The sequence below is a fragment of the Lactuca sativa genome, chromosome 3 (assembly GCF_002870075.4).
Source record: "Lactuca sativa cultivar Salinas chromosome 3, Lsat_Salinas_v11, whole genome shotgun sequence".
In the NCBI taxonomy this organism is placed as follows: domain Eukaryota; kingdom Viridiplantae; phylum Streptophyta; class Magnoliopsida; order Asterales; family Asteraceae; genus Lactuca; species Lactuca sativa.
This window is the reverse complement of record NC_056625.2, coordinates 260,015,964-260,034,784: the sequence shown is the minus strand read 5'-3', so window position 1 is coordinate 260,034,784 and position 18,821 is coordinate 260,015,964.

Here is an 18,821-nt window from a genome sequence, read left to right as displayed (position 1 = left end):
TACACAGCTTCAGGAGCTGTTAGACAAGGGTTTCATTCGGCCGAGCAGTTCGCCTTGGGGAGCGCCGATCTTATTTGTGAGGAAGAAAGACGGGTCGCATCGGATGTGTATTGATTACCGGGAGTTGAACAAGGTAACGGTAAAGAACCGTTACCCACTTCCGAGGATAGATGACTTGTTTGATCAGCTCCAGGGAGCGTCTTGGTTCTCCAAGATCGACCTACGCTCCGGTTACCACCAGATGAGGGTCAGGGATGAGGATGTACAGAAGACTGCTTTCAGGACCCGGTATGGTCATTATGAGTTTGTGGTGATGCCATTTGGGCTCACCAATGCCCCAGCCGCGTTCATGGATCTCATGAACCGCGTGTGCAGACCGATGCTAGATCGGTCAGTGATAGTGTTCATTGATGACATCTTGGTGTATTCCAAGACGCAGGGGCAGCACGAGGAGCACCTGCGGGAGGTGTTGGAGACTTTGAGGAGGGAGAGACTTTTCGCCAAGTTCTCCAAGTGCGAGTTCTGGTTGCGCGAGGTGCAGTTTCTTGGGCATCTCGTTAATCAGAAGGGTATTTTGGTTGACCCGGCCAAGATTGAGGCCGTGATGCAGTGGGAGGTCCCGAGGTCTCCATCTGAGATTCGGAGCTTCCTAGGATTAGCAGGGTATTATCGGAGATTTATTCAGGATTTCTCCAAGATAGCAGTGCCGCTCACCCGACTAACCAAGAAGTCGGTAGTTTTTCGTTGGGGGCCTGAGCAGCAGGCGGCGTTCGAGACTCTCAGGCAGAGATTGTGCGAAGCTCCGATCCTTACCTTGCCAGAGGGTGTTGAGGATTTCGTGGTCTATTGTGATGCTTCGATCACAGGTATGGGAGCAGTGTTGATGCAGCGAGGCCATGTGGTGGCTTATGCCTCGAGACAGTTGAAGCCTCACGAGGCTAATTATCCTACCCACGACTTGGAGCTGGGGGCAGTTGTATTTGCCCTCAAGATTTGGAGGCATTATCTGTATGGGGTCCGCTGTACTATCTACACGGACCACAAGAGTTTACGATACCTTATGGATCAGCCGAGTTTGAACATGAGACAGAGGAGATGGTTGGACGTGCTGAAGGACTATGACTGTGAGATCCTGTATCATCCAAGGAAGGCCAACGTGGTGGCCGATGCCCTGAGCCGTAAGGCGTCGGCGGCCCCTATCAGGGATTTGTGTATGAGGATGACGGTGATCACTCCTTTGTTGGAGCGGATCAAGGAGGCTCAGTTGGAGGGTCTCAAGGAGGAGAGGCAGAAGTGCGAGAGGATAGTGGGCCGAGTAGCTTCGTTCGACTACGACAGTCGGGGTTTGATGACGCTTCATGGTAGGGTGTGGGTACCGTACTGGGGTGGGGTACGGCAGGTATTGATGGACGAGGCTCATAAGTCTCGATTTTCTATCCATCCAGGGGCGACGAAGATGTATCGAGATCTTCGACCTGATTATTGGTGGCCCTGCATGAAGCGGGACGTCGCTTGGTTCGTTGAGAGGTGCTTGACCTGCCGGAAGGTCAAGGCGGAGCACCAGAGACCTCACGGCAAGATGCAGCCGTTGGATATTCCCGTGTGGAAATGGGAGGATATCACCATGGATTTTATCACCAAACTTCCCAGGACCGCACGTGGAGTAGATTCGATATGGGTAGTGGTGGATCGGTTGACGAAGAGTGCCCATTTTATCCCGATCCAGGAGAGTATATCGGCTGAGAGGTTAGCCGATATCTATGTGCGAGAGATTGTGGCACGTCATGGAGTGCCGGTATCGGTAGTGTCGGACCGAGATGTTCGCTTCACGTCCAGATTCTGGAAGCGGTTTCACGACGAGATGGGTACTCGTCTCCATTTCAGCACCGCTTTTCACCCTCAGACTGACGGGCAGAGCGAGAGGACGATTCAGACTCTCGAGGACATGCTTAGGGCATGCGTTCTAGATTTTGGGGGCTGTTGGGATACGTACCTTCCCTTAGCGGAATTCTCGTATAACAACAGCTATCATGCGAGCATTGATCGACCTCCTTTTGAGATGTTGTACGGCAGAAAGTGCAGGACCCCGATTTGTTGGGGCGAGGTCGGTCAGCGGGTCATGGGGAGCACCGAGGTGGTGCTCAAGACGACGGAACTGATCCAGCAGGTCCGTAGTAGACTGCAGACTGCGCAGAGTCGGCAGAAGAGCTACGCCGACAGGAGGCGTTCAGACTTGGAGTTCCAGGTGGGAGACATGGTCCTTCTGAAAGTCTCACCTTGGAAAGGTGTCATCAGGTTCCGGAAGAGGGGCAAATTGGGCCCCAGATTTATTGGTCCTTTCAGGGTTTTGGCCCGGGTGGGTCGGGTTGCTTACCGGTTAGATCTTCCTGAGGAGCTCAGTTTGATACACAACACCTTCCACGTGTCGCAGTTGAGGAAGTGTTTAGTGGACGAGACAGCGGTCGTTCCCTTGGAGGATATCCAGGTTGATAGCGGCCTGAATTATATCGAGAAGCCGATAGCAATTCTGGAACGGAAGACCAAGGCCTTGAGGAACAAGGTGATCCAGCTGGTAAGGGTGCAGTGGCAGCACCGGAAGGGGTCTGAATGGACATGGGAGGCTGAAGAAGAAATGAGAACGCACTACCCGGAGTTATTCGCAGATCCAGTTGTAGCAGACTTCGAGGACGAAGTCTGAGACAAGTGGGGGAGAATTGTAACGACCCGTTTCCGGTATGTTAATTAACTTGATTTTGGACTAAGTTTTCAAGAGGGACTCGGCGAGTTCTAGCCTGACTCGCCGAGTCGGGTCGCGCATCTTGTGCACGCGGGAGCCGGCGACTCGGCGAGTCCATATCATGGACTCGGCGAGTCCGTCCGTCTGGGTGAAACCCTAAATCCCCGGGTTTGCTCACTATTTAAACCCCATTATAGCCTCCATCTCGTCACTTTCCCCCTGAGAGCACTGTGAGAAACCCTAAACCTTCCATTTGTGAGCTTATATGTGATCTTGTCCCATTTTGTGAAGGGGTGAAGAAGGAGAAGAAGAAGGAAGCAAGGAAACGTGTTCTAGTGCCAAGATCCAAGGTCAAGTGTGAACTTATTGAGGTATTTTCGGAGTTCCCTTCTGGTTTCATGCTTAAACTTCCATTAGAGCTCTTTTAGGGCTATTTGATGCTTGTTCCAAGCTTTATGCTTGCTTGAATGTGTTATTAAGCCGAAATACCTTTAGATCTGAGTGTTGGGGTGTTGTAGAGTCCAGACCCACTGCCTTTTTGGAGTTACATTGCATATTAGCCATGGATCTACCCTTATTGTGCATATTTTAGTCTTATTTCCCTCATTCATGTGGTTGTGCACGTAAAGTTGGAAACTTTACGTGGTAAAACAGCTTAATGGACCTAGATCTATCATTTGCATGTGTTGGATTCAAGAGAAATCGAGTAAAAATATGTTGCATGGCGGCGACTCGGCGAGTCGGAAGAACGACTCGACGAGTCCGGTCGCGAGTCCCGAGTTCCGCAGTTTCATCAGTGTCGAGTGGACGAGGTGAGTTAGGGAGTGGACTCAGCGAGTTGAGAGTAGACTCAGTGATGGAGGGACTCGGCGAGTTTGTTCATACAACTCGGCGAGTCCAAGGCAATCTTCTTGGGGATCAAGAACAACTCGTCGAGTCTGTTCATCCGACTCGGCGAGTCGGATGAAGATCATCTGAGTTCTTGGATCCAGAGGGTACTCGTCGAGTCGATGCCACACTCGACGAGTATCAGCGTGTAAGAGTTGAGCGGAGAGTCTAGGACTCGGCGAGTTGGGTATCCCGACTCGGCGAGTCAGCCCTGAGTAAGTTGACTTTGACCAAGGGTAAAAGAGTCATTTTACCCTGAGTGTAGTGTTAGTGAATGATCGAGTGTGTTTATGGATTTGTAGCCGAGGAGATTCAGGAGCAGCAGCCGTTAGCTTTCCGAGCCACACACTCATCCGCTAGCTTACGAGGTGAGTTTCCTTCCCGTAGGGGCGGGTTTAAGGCCACAACGCCGGCCCGTCCAGTTAGTAGTAGTTTCCGGACTTCGGTCCGATGTAGTAGTTAGTATGTTTGATGCCTTCGTGGTTCAGACATAATTCATGTGCTATGTGTTATGTGTTTTATGTTCCGGGCTACGGCCCGATGCAGTATGCAGTATGTTGTTATGATATGCTATGCTATGCTCAGCCAGTTCCGGACCCCGGTCCGATGCAGGGGACACGGTCCCAGTCAGTTCCGGACTTCGGTCCGATGCAGTCAGTTCCGGATTTCGGTCCGATGCAGTTAGTTCCGGACTCCGGTCCGATGCAGTTAGTTCCGGACTTTGGTCCGATGCAGGGGACAAGGTCCCAGTCAGTTCCGGACTTCGGTCCGTTGCAGTTTCCGGGCCCCGGCCCGATGCAGTGGGCAAGGCCCAGTATGTGTTTATATGTTTTGTATGGTATGTGGTAAGTTGGGGGAGCTCACTAAGCTTCGTGCTTACAGTTTCAGTTTTGGTTTCAGGTACTTCCGCAAGCAAAGGGAAGAGCTCTGGGTGACGGCATCGCACACACCACCGCTGCAGCTTAGTCTGGATTTGATTTAGTTATTGTTTTCGATGTAGTATGATGCAGTTTCCGCACAGTACTCTATTATATTTTTGGGACATATCACGCATGGTTTATTTATATGATACTCTGATTATATTTTTGATGGTATTAAAAACAAAAATTTTCGGGTCGTATTTTGGGTCGTTTCACTAAATCTCAATTAGGTACAAAATTGCTTACTGATTTCAGTTGCTCATGTAGTTGCTTAATCTTTTCACATTATATATTGACATTCATGTTCCTTGTTTGAATGTCTTTAATTTGTTTTTTTTTTTTTTTTGTAAATGTATCTTTGCAAAGGCTTTCTGTAAGTATGAAATTTTGAGTAGTTTCCATAACTCTATGACACTAGGAGCAATCGATTGATGAAGGGGTGCATTAATACAATAATGAAAGTAATTATTCATTTCAGCCAATTTTGAAATTTGTGGGAGTTATCATAATTGTCCATGGTTTTCAAAATAGTTGCAATTTGATGCTCCCACCAAATATTTTTCACCATTCTGTTTGTTGTGGCTGAACAATATTTGTAGTGATAGAGTCTTTAATCACTGCTTCAATTATTAGACTTCACAATACAAATTAGAAACAGTTACAATTGCAGGAAAACAAATACATGAATCTCATCTTCACTTTACTGATTACAACTGGATCTAACATAGGAATGGTATCTTGATTACACTATATTGAGTTACAACTTATTTTATACAATACTATATAACTGACATGAACTGTTTCTAAATTCTAATAACAGAAAAACAGCAGAAGAGACAAGGGAAAAACTGTTGTTTGTGATGATTAAGGTTACAAAAGCGAGATCTGTGTTGGTGATGAAACAGTTGCTTCAGCAGGATTGTGAAGAAAGGCGAATCTGGTTTCTGTTTTTTTTTCTTTGGAATATGAAGATATTTAAGAATGAGAAGAGAGGGCCAAATAGCACTACTGAAGAAGCATGTACAGTCGATCAATGTATTTTAAGTTCAGTTATTCATAGATCAGCATGTAAAAACTTGTTTCATGTTATCTAACTCCTGTTGAGTGTTATTTGCATGATTTTTTTTCCCTATCCTCTTCATTATAGATTTTTGTTACAATTTCAAATCTCAGCATAGAAATGTGAGTGCAAAATTGGCATTATTCATTTTACCTTCACAAGTGATGCATTGATTTGTGCATATGCTTCTTCGCAAGTATATCCAGCCATTTGTAGTGCAGGTTTAGTGTAGGTTTAGTGTGGATGCATGGTTCTTATTTCTCTTTATCTGACTCTTGTTTTAACTTTTATGTTATAAATTTCATAAAATTACAAACTCTCATTGTGGTTGTCAAAAGTCTGTGGTTTTGGTCCAAAAAAGTACCACACCCCGAAACCGATGACGGAAACGTTCCGGGGCAGAGGATGTTATGTAAAATATCACAATCAATGTACATAGTAAGCATAGTAACACAACCATTACATTACATAGGAATATTTACATTTGTTTGAAAGTAAAAAAATACATGTTTTATATATATCAGTACGAACAAAAGTAAAGACGAGACGTCTGAACGCTCCGTCTTCTCCAAAAGAACGCAAGATACCTGTCTATTGGAAACCTGAGAATACAAGCAGTTTTAGAAATATCAGCATAAAGCTGGTGAGTTCATAAGCGGTTTATTTCTAGTGAAAGAATAAGTTTTCCTTTGGTTTTATGAAAAAGTTGTTATCCAAGAAAATCCCATATTTTCTTATAAGAGAAATTTAGTTATCCATTTGTTAAACAACCCGGTTAAGAGAAGTTAAGTTATCCCAGGAAAAACCCTTATTTTCCTTAAAAGTTGGTGGTTGGTTATCGATTTGGAATGCAGTGTACAAGTATCTACCATACTTGTAGCGTTTAAGTGAAGTATCCTGAAAGTCCAGTTATCCTTGAAAAGTACATTAGTTTTAACACGTATATAAAACTAATAAGTAGGTTGTAAACTAATTTCCTAAGAGTATTAATTTACTAAGTTCTTTATTACTTAAAAGTAAATCTCCATTATCTAAGTTGCGAGTTCCATAACCATACGATAAACTAGATATGGCAAAAGGCCAGTATCATTTTATAATTTTTGTCACCCGTAGACCTACCGGTCCCACTGTAGCTAGCAGCAAGGTGCGGGGTAGTCAGCCCCGTATAGATATATACACTCACGTCACACTCTCCTTCTAAGAGATTCTGGTTACAGGGGCGGTCCTCCACTCGCGTATCTCCGTGGAGTGTTACAGAGGACGTGTCTCCAATCTTAAGAATAGCGAATTTACAAGTAATAATGCGGAAAATCCTGTTTTAGATTCTAGTTACAAAGGCGGTCCTCCACTCGCGTATCTCTGTGGAGTGTTTCAGAGGACGTATCAAAAGTTCTAAGATTAATGATTTTAATAGTAATGATGTGGAAAATCATTTGTGAAATATAAAATATAACATTTTATATTGGGTTTCGCAATTAGTTTGAAAACTAACTCTACAAGTCAAACGGTTGGTTAATACGGTTATCAATGTTATAAACATACTGAACATGGAACATTTCATACGAAATAATAAGTTTGAGTACAAGATTTCCTTGTACTTTTGCTTGTATTCCCCACCCCCTGAAAACATGAAAAACACGGAAAAATGTGTAGAGGTATGAACTCACCAGACGGGAAATGTGCCGGTTAGGATGCTAAGTGTTAGTTTAAGGCTTGAACACACGCGAGGATCCTATGTAACATGAAGTGATACACAATTGTATCTAATTAGACTTTGAACTACTAATTAAGTGAGATAATACACTCCGATGCACGAAAACACTTTATCTCAAGTGTTGGAAGTGATACGGGTTGCATCTAAGGAGTGTAGGGCCTAGATAAGGAGTTTACTCTTCAAGTGTAAACCCTTAGGGGTGTTTACGGTCCAAAGACCATATCCCCCATGAGTTTATGGCCGTCAACTCATGGATGGGGTGTTTTTGGGTGTCCAAAGGTCTTATAATGCATAAGGGAAGGTTATAGGGTTGATTCCATGGCTTAGGAAGTGATTGGGACTTGAAATGACCTTGGAAAAGGGGTTTACGGTTCTTGAAGGACACTTGGGGAGTTTACTGTCGTAAACACATGAGTTTACAGCTGTAAACTCATGCTTGGTTCATTCTTCATGTGTTTTGGTAGTTGTAGGTTAAGCATGCAATGTTCTAGACCTAAATATAAGCCATGCAAGGTGTTAAGGGAACTTAAACACCCTTTGGAGGTGTTTACAGTTTTGGGAGACCTTCCCAAACCGTAAACTCAAGTGTGTCTCATTTGTGCATGATTTGGTGCATCACATGAAGGAATATAAGGTTCTAGGCACTCATGGAAGGTTTTGGAGGTGTTTAAGGGGCAATTTAACACCTTAAAAGGTGTTTATGGTCTATGAAGGTGTGTTTACGGTCCAAGAATGTTCTTGGGCCGTAAACTCATGTTTACTACCCAAATGACATGATTTTGGTGTTCTAGACTCGTACATGCAAGTCCTTAAGTCATATCTAAGCACTAGAAGGGATTTGGAAGGGTTTTGGGGATTCAAAACCCTCTTATAGGAGTTTACGGTTTTGGGAGGTGTTCCCAAACCATAAACACATGATTTTGAGAGTTTTGGATGGTTTAAACACATATTTTCATTCTTAACAAGTCAAACAATAAGCTAGGATAGATCACTTATGCTTTTGGAGCTTGAAGGGGCATTTTTTGGATCAAAACTCGAGTTTTAGAGAGAGTGTAGAGAGAGAAAGTTTTGAGGAGGTGGGAAAAAGCTTAAGTGAAGGTTACTCATCCTTTATATAAGGCTTGAGTTTGTGGCCCAGAGGAAATCTACCCGATACCGACGTTAAATGGGGTTTACAATTTTACCCGATTAAATTGTCGTAACCCGACTTAGTTGTAACTAAAAATTTTCCAAATAAATATCGAGGGTGTTTTCACGTGATTTTATTTCGTTCCGAAACTTAAGAAAATAAAATAAAACATTAATTTATTTGCCTAACCCAAAAGTTAATGGAAAATTTTAATAAAAATAAATTTTATTAACGGAAATGGGTTACAATGACGGAATAAATTTCAGGTTGTCATAAAAAGTATGGTGCAAAAGTTAAGTTTGGATTCTTTGTATGGTTTTGGTCCTAATGGTTATCTTTTTTTTTTCTCCATAGTTTTGGTCCATACCATACTTGAAATGACAAATATGCCTTTAATTGATTCCTTTTTTAATTAATTTCTTATTATTTTAATTAAAAAAAACAGCCACCCTTTTAAGTCAACACCCCACCGGCCCACTACCATCTATGGTTTGCAAAATGAAAATGGTAACGACGATTTTAGGGTTAGGTGTATGATGGTTTCCAAGCAACATCTAGTGATTTACGACGTAAGAATCAATCGTTGCTAATCTTCCTTGATATACAAATCTGCAGATCGATGACCATAAAGAACATATCAGTGGTGTCTAATGGTTTCCCTCAAATGTAGTCAGGTCAGAAACACCAAAAGCTAATAAGGAGAAACCCTAAATTAGGGTTTATACGAAATCCAGTAAGTCTAGGCGTGGGGTTATGAATTTTGTATATAGGAGAGAAAGGGAGCATATGGATGGTTATGAGATGGAAAAAGAACCAATAGGGTTATAGGCTCCAAATAAATCCTCAAGGGTTTTAAACTCTTACAATTTATCCTATCATATTCAAAACCTGCTTGTAACACAACACCCTGTGTATTTATTTAATATATAAATAAACTAATGAGAGAATAGTAGCCCTAAAATAAATAATTATATGTAAAAGGATGGTCTATCAAGTCTAATTGTCATAAATTTAGAAGTTTAGGGCTAAATGGTAAATTATGGACTTTAATTGAAAAGAATTTGTCAAGCAAGGGGTGGTTTTGTAAATTTTGGATTAGTTTTGTAAAGATTTTAGAAGATGGGGGCTGTCTAGTAAATCCGGACTTATTATGAAAGAAATTTATGGATTCAGGGTTTAAATGGTAAGTGTCGGCCTTGCTTTGAAAGAAAATGTGAAGAGAGGGGTTATTCTTGGCATTATGGAAATTTGTCTTGGGACCAGGTATATATACTATGTGTTGCCGTTATCAAACCCTAAACCTAAAGAATCACCTTCAACCGCCATCTTCACCACTCTCACTCCCTCTGCCGTTGCTCTATCGCCATCATCTTTTCCAGTCGACAGCGAAGCCACGAGCCACCAAGTTGAAGACGTTCGTTATTTGTAACGACCCGTTCCCGGTATGTTAATTAATTGTTAATTGTCTAAGTTTCAAGAGGGACTCGGCGAGTTCTAGCCTGACTCACCGAGTTGGGTCGCGCATTTTGTGCACGCGGGAGCCGGGGACTCGGCGAGTCCATATCCCGGACTCGGCGAGTCCGTCCGTCTGGGTGAAACCCTAAATCCCCGGGTTTGCCCACTATTTAAACCCCATTATAGCCTCATTCTCGCCACTTTCACCCTGAGAACACAGTGAGAGAACCCTAATCCTCCCTTGAGAGCTTATAAGTGTTTTGGTGCCATTTTTGTGAAGGTGTGAAGAAGGAGAAGAGGAAAGAAGCTTGGAAACAAGTTGTGGTGCAAAGATCCAAGGGCAAATATGAGTTTATTGAGGTATTTTCGGAGTTCCCTTCTTGTTAGATGCTTTAAACTTCCATTAGAGCTCTTCTAAGAGCTATTTGATGTTTGTTCCAAGCTTTATGTTTGCATGAATGTCTTAATAAGTCGAAATACCTTTGGATCTGAATGTTGGGGTGTTGTAGAGCCCAGATCTACTGTCTTTTTGGAGTTACATTGCATATTAGCCATGGATCTACTCATTTTGTGCATCTTTTAGCCTTATTTCCCTTATTCATGAGGTTGTGCACGTAAAGTTGGAAACTTTACGTGGTAAAACAACTTATTGGACCCAGATCTATCTTTTGCATGTGTTGGATTCAAGAGAAATCGAGTAAAAACTAGCTGCATGGCAGCGACTCGGCGAGTCGGGATGAGCGACTCGGCGAGTCGGGTCGCGAGTCCCCGATTCCTTCGTTTTTAGCAGTGTCGAGTGCACCCAGTGAGTTAGAGAGTGGACTCAGCGAGTTGAGGGTAGACTCAGTGATGGAGGGACTCGACGAGTTGTTCATACAACTCGGCGAGTCCAAGGCAATCTCCTTGGGATCAAGAACAACTCGTCGAGTCTGTTCATACGACTCGGCGAGTCGGATGAAGATTGTCTGAGTTCTTGGATCAAGAGGGTACTCGTCGAGTCGATGCCACACTCGACGAGTCGCAGTGAGTATGAGCTGGAAGTGAGAGTGAGACTCGGCGAGTTGGGCGGCCCAACTCGGCGAGTCAGCCCCGAAAGCAAGTTGACTTTGACCAAGGGTAAAAGAGTCATTTTACCCCAAGTGCAGTGTTTAGTATTTGATTGAGTGTGTTCATGGACTTGTAGCCGAGGAGATTCAGGAGCAGCAGCCGTTAGCTTTCAGAGCCACACACTCAGTCGCCAATTTACGAGGTGAGTTTCCTTCCAGTAGGGACGGGTCTAAGGCCACAATGCCGGCCCGTCCAGTTAGCAGTAGTTTCCGGACTTGATCCGATGCCGTAGTTAGTATGTTCGATGCCTTCGTGGCTCAGACAGGATTTGTGAGCTATGTTTTATGTGTCATGTATTATGTGTTCCGGGCTACGGCCCGATGTAGTATGCAGTATGTGTGTTCATACTAGTTGTTATGATATGCTATGCTATGCTCAGTTCCGGACTTCGGTCCGATGCAGTCAGTTCCGGACTTCGGTCCGATGCAGCCAGTTCCGAACTTCGGTCCGATGCAGTTAGTTCCGGACTTTGGTCCGATGCAGGGGACAAGGTCCCAGTCAGTTCCGGACTTCGGTCCGATGCAGTTAGTTCCGGACTTTGGTCCGATGTAGGGGACAAGGTCCCAAACAGTTCCGGACTTCGGTCCGATGCAGTTTCCGGGTTTCGTCCCGATGCAGTGGGCAAGGCCCAATATGTGTTTACATGATATAGTTATTGTATGGTATGTGGTATTTTGGGGGAGCTCACTAAGCTTCGTGCTTACAGTTTCAGTTTTGGTTTCAGGTACTTCCGCAAGCAAAGGGAAGAGCTCGGGATGACGGCATCGCACACACCACTGCCTCAACTTTAGCCTGGGATTGATTTAGTTGTTTGATTTGATGTAGTATGATACAGTTTTCCGCACAGTATTTTAGTATGTTTTGGAATACATCACGCATGGTTTTATTATATGGTACTCTGATTACGGTTTTGATTATATTAAAAAAAAAAAAATTTGGGTTGTAATTTTGGGTCGTTTCAAGTTGGTATCAGAGCCCTGGTTTGAGGGATTCGGATACACTTTCGGGTGTATCTGAACTCAAACTAAGGGAAATAAAAGATTTTAATAAAATAAAAATGTTTTACAAACAGAATTTTGAAAACACTTAGAAAGAAAGAATTGTTTTAACAAGATAGAGGTGTGTGCATGCGGTCAGCCGAGCTCAAGTAAGTACTCCCAAATTACCCATACAAATTATTTGTTCAGTTTCAGTTTCAGTAGAACAGCATGCTAGTATAGGGCTAAGGATCTAGGAGAATGCCTTATGTGCCTGTTTATGTGTTACAGCTTTATGAGTATTGCATGCTAGAATTGAGTATACAGCAGTAGGATAGCCTGTTTAGGTTATGCCTGATAGTACGAGCTTAGCATTCTATGCTAGTGCAGTTTCTTGTTATAAGAATAGTTTTGCCTGAGTCTGTTTCCCGTGTCCGAATGCTACTTGCTTCGTGCTTAGTGGGATTCTGAGTAGTGGGAGTTAGCCATTAGGTGAACACGTCACACCACATGTGATCAGGTTTGAATAATCCCAGAAGTGTTGGAACTGGCTCTACTGCGCAGCTCTTGTTTGAGTCCAACCGTTGTAGGGACGGATCCTTTACTTGAAGGATTATCTGACCCTCATCACATGTGATGGTGTTTAGGTGGTGGCTAACTGGCATTATGAGGAGACCTACAGCAGCTGAGGACCAGTCGCGTTGAGCTTGAAGTTTCCCTAGGGCAAGCCTAGGATGAGAGTAGCAGAGAATAGCAGTGGTAGAAGTGACTTGGTGGAGTCAAGGCAGTTCCTGAGGAAAGTACGGATAGATGTGGAAGGTAGTAGGGGCCCATACTACTGAAAGCAGAGGATCCGTACTCGAATTAAGGAAGGCCAAGACAAGACCAGGAAGCTAGTAGTAGTATCATGATCCCTTGAGATATTTCAGTGTTCTGATGTTGTTATGATATGTTTCAGAATGGTAGTTTTGCGCCCGAGACCAGCAGGCAGCAGCTCAGATGCCGGAGGGGGATCAGGATCGGGATCAGGCCCGGAGGTCGGGCAGATGGATGAGCAGACCAGAGAGTTCCTTTCTTCTGAGGTTACCCGCATCATATTGGAGCAGACTCCTGTGATCTTCGGTTCGATCAAGGAGGGTATTTTAGAGATGATGGATGAGAGACTAAGTACTTTCCATGCTGAGATGGCGGCCGTGATGGGGTCGCGCACTCTTACATCTAGGGAGTTCAGGGCGTGCGGAGCTCCAGACTATCATGGGGCGCGGGACCCCATAGCGAGTACTAGATGGTTGGCAGATGTGGCTAACGCCTTCCGCACTAGCAGGTGTCCCGAGGGGGACAAGGTCAGATTGGCGTCCTATCTACTGAAGGACAGGGCACGGGATTGGTGGGAGGAGGTCGGACACGCCATCGGGGATGATGCGGCGTTGGATGCTATGACCTAGACTGATTTCTCTACCAGGTTCAGGGCAGAGTTTGCACCGGTCATTGAGGTGCAACAGCTAGCTAGGGAGTTCCAGGATCTTACTCAGACTACCGAGACAGTGGCGGAGATCACCGCCAAGTTCAGGGAGAGGGCTCTTCTTGTTCCTCAGTATGCAGCCGATGAGGAGATGAAGAAGGCTCGTTATCATGAGATGCTGCGGAGTGATATCCGCATGTTTGTGAGCCGGTCCAGTTGTAAAACGCTGGACGACATGATTGCTAGAGCTAGGGAGAGGGAGATTGATCTCGAGATGGAAAGGAAGAGGAAACCGGAGTCGGTTTCGGGTTCAGGCAGTGCGGGCAAAAAGCCCAAGGTTTCAGATCACAGGTCCAGGAGTCAGCAGAGCCACGGTCGGTGTGGCAAGTGTGGGAGGATGCACGAGGGGGCGTGCAAGGCAGGGAGTTCCGGCTGCTACAAGTGCGGTCGGATTGGGCATATGAGCAGGGATTGTACGGCCCCTGCTACTACGATTTCAGCATCAGACCTGATTTGCTTTCAGTGCAATCAGAGGGGACATAAAAAGTCCCAGTGTCCCAGTCTAGCTGCAGCAGGGAATGTGGTTGCACCTGCCCCTGCCACCTTGAGGTTTACAGATGGCCGGCAGGGCCGATCTGATGCACCAGCAGCGAAGAGCAGGGCATTTCAGATGACAGCAGAGGAGGCGCGAGCGACTCCTGATGTGGTGACGGGTATGTATCTTTCCTTCACCATTTGATTATTATTATTATCGTTTGTATATTTCTTGATGATATGCATTATTTAGGGTCGTTCTCGGTGAACGGCATTTCTGCTTTGGTATTGTTCGATTCGGGAGCTACCCGATCATTTGTATCGCTTGCGCTTAGCAAGAAATTTAGCGGAGCTCCAGGGGAGCTGGATTGTCCGTTAGAGGTTGAGATAGCAGATGATAGGACCGTGAGGGTCGGCAGAGTGCATAGAGGGTGTTCTCTTCAGATATTCGATGAGCAGTTTTCAGTGGACCTGGTTCCTATTCCCCTGCGAGGGAATAAAGTTATCGTGGGCATGGATTGGCTAAGCCCCAATGGGGCGGTGATTGATTGTGAGCTTCAGCTAGTGAGGGTTCGCACTCCCAGTGGGGGAGAGTTAGTGATTCAGGGCGAGAGGCCACAGCGTGGTCCGATCTTTTGTTCCGCCGCAAGGGCGAGGCACTATGTTCAGCAGGGTTGCGCCGGTTTTATCGCATACGTCTTGGATGCCCGGGAGAAGGGCAAGGCGACGATTGATGATGTTCCTATTGTTCGAGATTACCCGGATGTGTTTCCCGAGGATTTGCCGGGGATACCTCCAGAGAGACAGGTTGAGTTCAGGATCGATCTAGTTCCTGGTGCGGCTCCGATAGCCAAAGCATCATATCGGCTAGCTCCCCCTGAGATGCAGGAGTTGTCTACACAGCTTCAGGAGCTGTTAGACAAAGGTTTCATTCGGCCGAGTAGTTCGCCTTGGGGAGCGCCGATCTTATTTGTGAGGAAGAAGGATGGGTCGCATCGGATGTGCATTGACTATCGGGAGTTGAACAAAGTAACGGTGAAGAACCGTTACCCACTTCCGAGGATAGATGATTTGTTTGATCAGCTTCAGGGAGCGTCTTGGTTCTCCAAGATCGATCTACGCTCTGGTTATCATCAAATGAGGGTTAGAGATGAGGATGTACAGAAGACTGCTTTCAGGACCCGGTATGGTCATTATGAGTTCGTGGTGATGCCATTTGGGCTCACCAATGCCCCAGCCGCGTTCATGGATCTCATGAACCGCGTGTGCAGACCGATGCTGGATCGGTCGGTGATAGTATTCATAGATGACATCTTGGTATATTCCAAGACTCAGGGGCAGCACGAGGAGCACCTGCGGGAGGTGTTGGAGACTTTGAGGAGGGAGAGACTTTTCGCTAAGTTCTCCAAGTGCGAGTTCTGGTTGCGCGAGGTGCAGTTTCTTGGGCATCTCGTTAACCAGAAGGGTATTTTGGTTGATCCGGCCAAGATTGAGGCCGTGATGCAGTGGGAGGTCCCGAGGTCTCCATCTGAGATTCGGAGCTTCCTAGGATTGGCAGGGTATTATCGGAGATTTATCCAGGACTTCTCCAAGATAGCGGTGCCGCTCACCCGACTAACCAAGAAGTCGGTGGTTTTTCGTTGGGGGCCTGAGCAGCAGGCGGCGTTCGAGACTCTCAGGCAGAGATTATGCGAGGCTCCGATCCTTACCTTGCCAGAGGGTGTAGAGGATTTCGTAGTCTATTGTGATGCTTCGATCACAGGTATGGGAGCAGTATTGATGCAGCGAGGCCATGTGGTAGCTTATGCCTCGAGACAGTTGAAGCCTCACGAGGCTAATTATCCTACCCACGATTTGGAACTGGGGGCAGTTGTGTTCGCCCTCAAGATTTGGAGACATTACCTTTATGGGGTCCGCTGTACTATTTACACGGATCACAAGAGTTTGCGATATCTTATGGATCAGCCAAGTTTAAACATGAGACAGGGGAGATGGTTAGACGTGCTGAAGGACTATGACTGTGAGATCCTTTATCATCCAGGGAAGGCCAATGTGGTGGCCGACGCCCTGAGCCGCAAGGTGTCGACGGCCCCTATCAGAGATCTGTGTATGAGGATGACAGTGATCACTCCCTTGTTGGAGTGGATCAAGGAGGCTCAGATGGAGGGTCTCAAGGAGGAGAAGCAGAAGTGTGAGAGGATAGTGGGCCGAGTAGCTTCATTTGATTACGACAGTCGTGGTTTGTTGACACTTCATGGTAGGATATGGGTACCGTACTGGGGTGGGGTACGGCAAGTATTGATGGACGAGGCTCATAAGTCTCGGTTTTCTATCCACCCAGGGGCGACGAAGATGTATCGAGATTTTCGATCGGATTATTGGTGGCCCTGCATGAAGCGAGATGTCGCTTGGTATGTGGAGAGATGTTTGACCTGTCGGAAGGTCAAGGCGGAGCACCAGAGACCTCACGGCAAGATGCAGCCGTTAGACATTCCCGTGTGGAAATGGGAGGATATCACCATGGATTTTGTCACCAAACTTCCCAGGACCGCACGTGGAGTGGATTCGATATGGGTAGTGGTGGATCGGTTGACGAAGAGTGCCCATTTTATCCCGATTCAGGAGAGTATATCGGCGGAAAAGTTAGCCGATGTCTATGTGCGAGAGATAGTGGCACGTCATGGAGTGCCGGTATAGGTGGTGTCAGACCGAGATGTTCGTTTCACCTCCAGATTCTGGAAGCGGTTCCACGACGAGATGGGTACTCGTCTTCATTTTAGCACCGCTTTCCATCCTCAGACTGACGGGCAGAGCGAGAGGACGATTCAGACTCTCGAGGACATGCTTAGGGCATGTGTTCTAGACTTTGGGGGCAGTTGGGATACGTATCTTCCGTTAGCGGAATTCTCGTATAACAACAGTTATCATGCGAGCATTGATCGACCTCCTTTTGAGATGTTATATGGCAGGAAGTGCAGGACCCCGATTTGTTGGGGTGAGGTCTGTCAGCGAGTCATAGGGAGCACCGAAGTGGTGCTCAAGACGACGGAGTTGATCCAGCAGGTCCGTAGTAGGCTGCAGACTGCGCAGAGTCGGCAGAAGAGCTACGCCGACAGGAGGCGTTCGGACTTGGAGTTCCAGGTGGGAGATATGGTTCTTCTGAAAGTCTCACCTTGGAAAAGTGTCATCAGGTTCCGGAAGAGGGGCAAGCTGGGCCCCAGATTTATTGGTCCTTTCAGGGTTATGGCCCGGGTGGGTCGGGTTGCTTATCGATTAGATCTTCCTGAGGAGCTTAGTCAGATCCACAACACTTTCCACGTGTCGCAGTTGAGAAAGTGTTTGGTGGATGAGTCAGCAGTCGTTCCTCTAGAGGATATTCAGGTTGATAGCAGCCTGAATTATATTGAGAGGCCGGTCGCGATTCTGGATCGGAAGATCAAGACCTTGAGGAACAAGGTCATTCAGCTAGTGAAGGTGCAGTGGCAGCACCGGAAGGGATCTGAATGGACGTGGGAGACTGAGGAAGAGATGAGAACGCACTACCCGGAGTTATTCGCAGATCCAGCCGTAGCAGACTTCGAGGACGAAGTCTGAGACAAGTGGGGGAGAATTGTAACGACCCGTTCCCGGTATGTTAATTAATTGTTAATTGTCTAAGTTTCAAGAGGGACTCGGCGAGTTCTAGCCTGACTCGCCGAGTTGGGTCGCGCATTTTGTGCACGCGGGAGCCGGGGACTCAGCGAGTCCATATCCCGGACTCGGCGAGTCCGTCCGTCTGGGTGAAACCCTAAATCCCCGGGTTTGCCCACTATTTAAACCCCATTATAGCCTCATTCTCGCCACTTTCACCCTGAGAACACAGTGAGAGAACCCTACTCCTCCCTTGAGAGCTTATAAGTGTTTTGGTGCCATTTTTGTGAAGGTGTGAAGAAGGAGAAGAGGAAAGAAGCAAGGAAACGAGTTGTGGTGCAAAGATCCAAGGGCAAATCTGAGTTTATTGAGGTATTTTCGGAGTTCCCTTCTTGTTAGATGCTTTAAACTTCCATTAGAGCTCTTCTAAGAGCTATTTGATGTTTGTTCCAAGGTTTATGTTTGCATGAATGTCTTAATAAGTCGAAATACCTTTGGATCTGAATGTTGGGGTGTTGTAGAGCCCAGATCTACTGTCTTTTTGGAGTTACATTGCATATTAGCCATGGATCTACTCATTTTGTGCATCTTTTAGCCTTATTTCCCTTATTCATGAGGTTGTGCACGTAAAGTTGGAAACTTTACGTGGTAAAACAGCTTATTGGACCCAGATCTATCTTTTGCATGTGTTGGATTCAAGAGAAATCGAGTAAAAACTAGCTGCATGGCAGCGACTCGACGAGTCGGGATGAGCGACTCGGCGAGTCGGGTCGCGAGTCCCCGATTCCTTCGTTTTTAGCAGTGTCGAGTGCACCCAGTGAGTTAGAGAGTGGACTCAGCGAGTTGAGGGTAGACTCAGTGATGGAGGGACTCGACGAGTTGTTCATACAACTCGGCGAGTCCAAGGCAATCTCTTTGGGATCAAGAACAACTCGGCGAGTCTGTTCATACGACTCGGCGAGTCGGATGAAGATTGTCTGAGTTCTTGGATCAAGAGGGTACTCGTCGAGTCGATGCCACATTCGACGAGTCGCAGTGAGTATGAGCTGGAAGTGAGAGTGAGACTCGGCGAGTTGGGCGGCCCAACTCGGCGAGTCAGCCCCGAAAGTAAGTTGACTTTGACCAAGGGTAAAAGAGTCATTTTACCCCAAGTGCAGTGTTTAGTATTTGATTGAGTGTGTTCATGGACTTGTAGCCGAGGTGATTCA